This window comes from Arachis stenosperma, chromosome 7, assembly GCF_014773155.1.
Source record: "Arachis stenosperma cultivar V10309 chromosome 7, arast.V10309.gnm1.PFL2, whole genome shotgun sequence".
Classification (NCBI taxonomy): domain Eukaryota; kingdom Viridiplantae; phylum Streptophyta; class Magnoliopsida; order Fabales; family Fabaceae; genus Arachis; species Arachis stenosperma.
This window is the reverse complement of record NC_080383.1, coordinates 34208737-34217386: the sequence shown is the minus strand read 5'-3', so window position 1 is coordinate 34217386 and position 8650 is coordinate 34208737. Positions and strand designations below refer to the sequence as shown.

The following is an 8650-nucleotide window of genomic DNA, read 5'->3' as shown; positions in this document are numbered from 1 at the left end:
TTTGAGAAATCAAATTGACTTGTTGAGTCAATAGTTTATTCTGAGCCAAAATGGCGTTCAGAGTGTCAATCTCAAGAACTCCTTTCTTCTGACTTGTCCCATTGTTCACAGGATTTCTCTCAGAAGTGTACATGAATTGGTTATTTGCAACCATTTCAATGAGCTCTTGAGCTTCTGTAGGCGTCTTCTTCAGATGAAGAGATCCTCCAGCAGAGCTATCCAAGGACATCTTAGATAGTTCAGAGAGACCATCATAGAAAATACCTATGATGCTCCATTCAGAAAGCATGTCAGAAGGACATTTTCTTATCAATTGTTTGTATCTTTCCCAAGCTTCATAGAGGGATTCTCCATCCTTCTGTCTGAAGGTTTGGACTTCCACTCTAAGCTTACTCCATCTTTGTGGTGGAAAGAACTTTGCCAAGAAGGCATTGACTAGCTTTTTCCAAAAGTCCAGGCTTTCTTTAGGTTGAGAGTCCAACCATATTCTAGCTCTGTCTCTTACAGCAAAAGGGAATAGCATCAGTCTATAGACCTCAGGGTCTACCCCATTAGTCTTGACTGTGTCACAGATTTGCAAGAATTCAGCTAAGAACTGATGAGGATCTTCCATTGGAAGTCCATGGAACTTGCAATTCTGTTGCATTAGAGAAACTAATTGAGGTTTAAGCTCAAAGTTGTTTGCTCCAATGGCAGGGATAGAGATGCTTCTCCCATAGAAGTTGGGAGTAGGTGCAGTAAAGTCACCCAGCACCTTCCTTGCATTGTTTGCATTATTGTTGTTTTCGGCTGCCATGTCTTCTTCTTCTTTGAAGAATTCGGTCAGGTCCTCTAAAGAGAGTTGTGCTTTGGCTTCTCTTAGCTTTCTCTTCAAGGTCCTTTCAGGTTCAGGGTCAGCTTCAACAAGAATGCCTTTGTCTCTGCTCCTGCTTATATGAAAGAGAAGAGAACAAGAAAATGTGGAATCCTCTATGTCACAGTATAGAGATTCCTTGAGGTGTCAGAGGAAAAGAGAAATAGAAAGAAGAAGGAGAAGAAGAATTCGAACTTTAATTAGATAAGGTTCGAATTGTGCATTGAGGAGGAGTGGTACTCCATAAATAGAAGGATGTGAGAAGGAGGGAAGTAATTTTTCGAAAATTAATTAAAATATTTTGAAAACATTTTTGAAAACACTAATTGATTTTCGAAATTAAAAGTAAGAAAGAAATCAAGTGATTTTTGAAAAAGACTTTGAAATTAGAAGTTAAAAAGATTTGATTGAAAACTATTTTGAAAAAAAAAATGTGATTGAGAAGATATGATTGAAAAGTTATGCTTTTAAAAAGATGTGATTGAGAAGATATGATTTGAAAACAATTTTAAAAAGATTTGATTTGAAAATAAATGACTTGCCTAACAAGAAAAGATATGATTCAAACATAAAACCTTACTCAACAGAAAAGGCAAAAAATGTTCAATCAAATCATTAATTGTTAGTAAGTATCTTTGAAAAAGGAAAGAAATTAATTTTGAAAACATTTGATTTGAAAAGATATGATTTGAAAAAGATTTGATTTTGAAAAACTTTGAAAACTTGAAAAAAAATTTGATTTGAAAAACAGAATCTTCCCCCTAGCACCATCCTGGCGTTAAACGCCCAGAATGGTATCCATTCTGGCGTTTAACGCCCAAAATGCACCCTTTTTGGGCGTTAAACGCCCAACCAGGTACCCTGGCTGGCGTTTAAACGCCAGTCTGCCTTCTTCACTGGGCATTTTTGAATGCCCAGCTTTTTCTGTATAATTCCTCTGCAGTATGTTCTGAATCTTCAATTCTCTGTATTATTGACTTGAGAAGACACAAGTAAAAAATATTTTTGGATTTTTAATAATCAAAATGCAACAAGAATCAAATAACAATGCATGCAAGACACCAAACTTAGCAGTTTGTATACTATTGACACTATATGAGACACACAAACACTCAAGTCAAAAGAATTCAAAGATCAGAGTAAGAAATCATCAAGAATTACTTGAAGATCCTTAAGACACATGAATGAATGCATGCAATTGACACCAAACTTAAGATGAGACTCTAGACTCAAGCAAGAAACATCAAATATCTTTGATTTTTATGGTTTTTGTGAATTTTTTTTGTGATTTTCGAAAATTAAGTGGAAAAAAAGATATCAAAATTCTTAATGAGAATTCCAGGAATCAGTGCAATGCTAGTCTAAGACTCCGGTCCAGGAATTAGACATGGCTTCACAGCCAGCCAAGCTTTCAAAGAAAGCTTCGGTCCAAAACACTAGACATGGCCAAAGGCCAGCCAAGCCTTAGCAGATCACTGCTCCAAAAGCAAGATCAACAAGCTCTTGTGATGATAAGTTGAAACCTCGGTCCAATAAAATTAGACATGGCTTTACAGCCAGCCAGATTTCAGCAAATCATCATGAAACTCTAGAATTCATCTTCAAGAATTTCGAAAAAAAAATAAATGCCTAATCTAAGCAACAAGATGAACCGTCAGTTGTCCATACACAAGAACAATCCCCGGCAACGGCGCCAAAAACTTGGTGCACAAAATTGTGATCAATACTTTTCAAAACATAAACAATCCCTAGTAATGGCTCCAAAGACTTGGTGCTCAATACCATGGCATAAACACAACTTCGCACAACTAACCAGCAAGTGCACTGGGTCGTCCAAGTAATAAATCTTACGCGAGTAAGGGTCGATCCCACGGAGATTGGTGGTATGAAGCAAGCTATGGTCACCTTGTAAATCTCAGTCAGGCAGACTCAATTGGGTATAGATGATGAATAAAGCATAAAGATAAAGATAGAGATACTTATGTATATCATTGGTGAGAGCTTCAGATAAGCGTATGAAGATGCCTTCCCTTCCGTCTCTCTGCTTTCTTACTGTCTTCATCCAATCCTTCTTACTCCTTTCCATGGCAAGCTTGTGTAGGGTTTCACCGTTGTCAATGGCTACCTCCCATCCTCTCAGTGAAAATACGTCCCTGATGCTCTGTCACAGCATAGGCTAATCATCTGTCGGTTCTCGGTCCGGCCGGAATAGAATCCAGTGATTCTTTTGCGTCTGTCACTAACGCCCCGCCTTTCGGAGTTTGAAGCACGTCACAGTCATTCAATCATTGAATCCTACTCAGAATACCACAGACAAGGTTAGACCTTCCGGATTCTCTTGAATGCCGCCATCAGTTCTTGCCTATACCACGAAGACTCTGATCTCACGGAATGGCTGGCTCATTTGTCAGGCGAGCACTCGGTTGTCAGGCGATCAACCATGCATCATGCAATCAGAAATCCAAGAGATATTCACTAAGCCTCGAATGCTTGTAGAACAAGAGTGGTTGTCAGTCACTTTGTTCATGAGTGAGAATGGTGATGATCCGTGACAATCATCACCTTCATCAAGTTGAAGAACAAGTGATATCTTGGACAAAGAACAAGCGGAATTGAATAGAAGAACAATAGTAATTGCATTAATACTCGAGGTACAGCAGAGCTCCACACCTTAATCTATGGTGTGTAGAGACTCCACCGTTGAAAATACATAAGAACAAGGTGATCATTGGTTTCGGCCCCAAAGAGGGAACCAGAAGAACCAAGATGAAAATACAATAGTAAAAGGTCCTATATATAGAAAACTAGTAGCCTAGGGTGTACAGAGATAAGTAAATGACACAAAAAATCCACTTCCGGGCCCACTTGGTGTGTGCTTGGGCTGAGCAATGAAGCATTTTCGTGTAGAGACTCTCCTTGGAGTTAAACGCCAGCTTTTATGCCAGTTTTGGCGTTTAACTCCCATTTAGGTGCCAGTTCCGGCGTTTAACACTGGAATTTCTTGAGGTGACTTTGAACGCCGGTTTGGGCCATCAAATCTTGGGCAAAGTATGGACTATCATATATTTCTGGAAAGCCCAGGATGTCTACTTTCCAACGCCGTTGAGAGTGCGCCAATTGGGCTTCTGTAGCTCCAGAAAATCCACTTTGAGTGTAGGGAGGTCAGAATCCAACAGCATCTGCAGTCCTTTTCAGTCTCTGAATCAGATTTTTGCTCAGGTCCCTCAATTTCAGCCAGAAAATACCTGAAATCACAGAAAAACACACAAACTCATAGTAAAGTCCAGAAAAGTGAATTTTAACTAAAAACTAATAAAAATATAATAAAAACCAACTAGATCATACTAAAAACATACTAAAAACAATGCCAAAAAGCGTATAAATTATCCGCTCATCAACCACAATCAAATTAATAGTCAAATTCGTTTCTAAAAAAATATTTATTCTTTAAATTAATTTTTAAAAGATTTTTTTACTTATATTAGTCCTTATTATCCTAATTCAAATTCATTAAAATTGATTTATATAAATGAAGATAACTAAGTAATATTTTTAGGTTTGGAAGATTTAGATAATTTTAAGGTGGCTTTGGTTTATCAACGTAAATTAACCTAATATGTGATATTAGTTATTCCTATATATATGAAAAATGTGACTTATTTATGCATTGTTTGGATATAAAAAATTTGTAGGAAAATAAAATGCTGGAAAAGAAAATGGACAAAAAAAATCAATTTTCCATTGTTTGGATCAACAAAAAAATTGAATGGAAAACGTAAAAGTTGTAATGCCCTACCATACTTAATCTTATGCTTAAGTCATAAGACTGAGATAGTAAGGTATTACGACCTCTAAGAATAGTAATATATATATATATAATAGAGAAAATGATACTTAACTATGAGCCTTGAAACAGGGGTAAAAGAAAATCGCAAAACAAAAAGCACAACGCTCAGAAAAGGATTACTTGCGTGCTAAGAAACCTAATAGGAACATGATAAAGATAAGCAAAAGAATAAAGGAAAGCCAAGGAAACAGCATAACTAGTCCCTGACTCAGCCTGCGAAACTAAGGCTGGTATATATATATATATATATATATATATATATATATATATATATATATATATATATATATATATATATATAGGTATCCCCAAAATATACCAAAATACCAAAATAAACTCCTATCTCTCCCTGAACCTCTAAGAGGAGCAGCATACATAAGTTACTTGGAGAATAAGCTAAATACATATATACATATATACAAATAGAAAACCAAAATACACCCAAAGACTACTTCGCTTCCCAGGATCCAGACGCCTAGCGAGGAACCTCTTGACCTGCATCTGAAAAACAACAATACAATATGGAATGAGAACCGGAGGTTCTCAGCATGGTAAAAGTGTCACGCGTATAATAAATAAGGTCCTGAGAATGCCATAGGCAATCTTAGAACTTAATTATTCAATTATCCAACTTAATTACTAAACAAAAACCATAAACAAGGGTGGGTATTCTAAATCCACCAAACTTACTCAATTTCAATTCACACCTATCACAAAACCATTTCTCCATTTCCTCCATTCCTCCATCATCCATAATGCAACACGAACAAACAACCAAACAAGTTCAAGCATAAGTAATGAACAGATAATACAAGTAGCAAATATACAAGTAGCAGGTGATATATATCAATTAGGCATTCCCAATTAAGGCATAGCAAAGAAAGCACACATATGCATATGATGAATGTCTACCCTACTGGCCGTGAGCTCACGTGTCGGTTATTTTGCCAGAACCCGACACATCTGGTAGCTAACCCAGGCATTGGTCTCTAGGTTTCGCATCTCCAGGAGGATCATAAACAAAAGAGAGTGCATTTCCACATCGAAGGACTGTGCCTTTCCACCTTGCAACCAGAGAAGAATGTGGGAAAAACAATACGAAGGAAAGTGCCTTTCCACATTTCCCACATCTGCATCACGACAAGAGAGGGAACTTCCGTCCTCAACTTGCCATATCGACCATTTCAACCACACACAGTCATTCCCAAATCTCATCATTTATCATCATCATTTCCTTACATTCGTTCTTTATAGCCATAACAACATGTATTCATTTAGCTTTCACATCATTCTCTTATAATTCATCACGTTTACTCTTTCCGGGTCCCGACCAAACCATTTATCAAACTCTTCTCAACTTTTTTAATATCGAATAATCTTAAAATCAACCCAACTCTAACATTAAATCAATCACATCACACGAAGATTAAACTTTAACTTCTCAAATCCATGACTATCCCTAAGACATCCTCGACACTCTATTTTCTTTTCTATTTTTAATATAACAAATGAACTCGGAATTGTGCAAACTTTATGTTCAGGCGTTCATCTTGAAATAAGCTTTCTAACAAACCAAAGATCATAATTTTTTGATTTTTCTAGCCTCAGGAATAAATGAAAAACCGTGACTGTTCTACAGTGCATAAAACTAGAAAAACAGCAGCAGCATGTGATATTCAAAATTCAATATAAATTCCAAGTTAAATCCAATGACTTTAAATATTAATGTAGTTAAACTTTACTCATCCAGGTGTCTTTCTCAATTGGTTCTGAGTTAATACCATTTTTAATGAAGAAGTTACATTACCTGGAAGTTAAGTAAAAATGAGTCAAAATCTGTTTTAGAAACCAACAAGCTTAGTACCTTTCAATTTGAATAACTTTTATTACAAAACTTCAATTAAGCTAAATTTTGGTTTGGGAACTCCTAGCTCATCCAGGAACAAGAGTGTCTTGGTTGAAACCCAATTGTTATTCAATTCTAAGAGTTACAAGCATTGGAAGTTGGTGCATAACTTGTTGAAATCTGGTTCTTTTCAACTTTGACCACCAATATTCAAAAATTCATAACTCCCAATCCTCAACTCTTAAAATTATGCAGTTTTAGAGAAATAAAGCAAGTTAATCAAATTTTGTAAAAAAATTGGTTTTGCTCCAAAACTCAACTCGTCGAAGTCGCAGCAAGACAAACAAGTTGCTGCCTTATTTGACCTTTTCTGCTGCTGGACAGATTTAACAACCTAACTTTAAAATTTTGCCATAAATTGTATATTTAACAAAAAGGTCCCAAATTTTCCAGTTTAGTTCCTTATATTCCCAAGTTTAGCCCAAACTTGGTTTCATGTAATTCCAATCATTACATAATTAGTTACAGCATATGCAATAGCACCACAACACAACTCTATATTCTTATTAACAAACACCAATCCTAATCCATCATAAATAAATATAAGAGCACACTATTAATAACTTTCACACCTCATAATTCCAATATATATCCACCAACAAATCTATTCCAACAACATTACAAGACTAATCATTAAATACACCAAATAATTCAACTTATCATATGGTTCTTCTAACCTAAGTTTTCACAACACCGTAAATATTAAACGTGCGAAACTTAAATCATACCTTGGCTGACCCAAGATAGCCTCTCAACACAAAATTACAGCCCCTCCAAGCTCAAGTAAAACAGCCACAAACTATGCTTTGATCACCAACAAGCCTCCAAATATTCCCAATTAAATTCCAATGCATATATACCCACTTAATCTACACCTAATACATATACATATTCCAATTTCAGTTTTCCCATAATAAATACAAGATTAAGCTAGGATTAGGGTATCCTTACCATACCCATATGCTCAATAACTTGAACCCATAAGTCCTGGAAGCTAACTTGAACCTAGAACACAAGAATTGAACAATTTTTAACTTAATTGTTCATGAATTTCCAAAATTAGGGGAAGCTAAATGAGAAGGAAATAATGAGTTACCTACCAAATTATTCCATGGGTTTCATAGAGCTCGTCGCGGTAAACGTGTAGTCACAAACGGTTCGTCAATCGGAGCTCCAGATCAAAAGTTATTGAGACATGAAGTTTGAGTGAGGGTTAGGGAGCTCTCTTCCTCCCCCAACCTGTTTGGCATGTTTGATGCAGAATGGGGAAGAAGAGCTTCTGTCCCCTTTTTAAGTATAGGTCCGGTTGGACCCACGGTCCGATTTGGAGCCCGGTTCGGTCTTTCCAGTCTAATTTTGGACCAAATTTTCGAAATTGGTATCAAAATTCTCGTTTCGACGAGCTCTATCCTATTTGATATTAGTTTTGTATTTTTAACTTTCCTAATTAAAATGCAATTTATTAACTAATTATTTACCACTTTAGCGGGGTTTACAAAAGTATATGTGGAGCTCATGTAAATTTTTTCCCTTCAAAATTGTGAAGAAAATTGATGTAGAAGTGCAAACATAGATAAAAATACAGAATTACCATTTAAATTATAATTTATATATAATATATAAAAATATTAATATAATTTTACTCTATTATAATTTTTTCTCTTCTTACTTTTTCTTCCATCCAAGTAAAAGAAAAATTTTTCTCTATTTTCTTTCCATTCATTTTTTCTTCATCTAAATAACACACAAAAAAATATATTTTTCTTTCCATTTTCTTTCCTCTCATTTTCTCTATTTTCCATTGTCTTTCCTCTTATTTTCCATCTTATATCCAAACAATAGCTTAGTGTTTATCCATTTATCTTCTATTAATATTGTTATAACAAGGATACATGTGACTTTATAAAAATGATATAACCTAAACTTTGATTATCTGAGAATTTATTGAGTCGCTAGAATAGCTCCACGTTATGAACCAATGAATGCTTGCGATAGGGATGATCATAAAAAAGCCAAAACGGGTATTTACAAGATTACTCGCGTT

The 8650-nt window shown here is 35.5% G+C and overlaps 1 non-coding gene across 1 annotated transcript; it reads left to right on the top strand.

The window, feature by feature from the left end:
• The first annotated feature begins 283 nt into the window (after window positions 1-283).
• LOC130943025 (small nucleolar RNA R71) lies at window positions 284-391 on the top strand. Its single transcript, XR_009071564.1, has one exon. It is a non-coding gene; the product is annotated as a small nucleolar RNA R71 (small nucleolar RNA).
• Window positions 392-8650: the final 8259 nt, after the last annotated feature.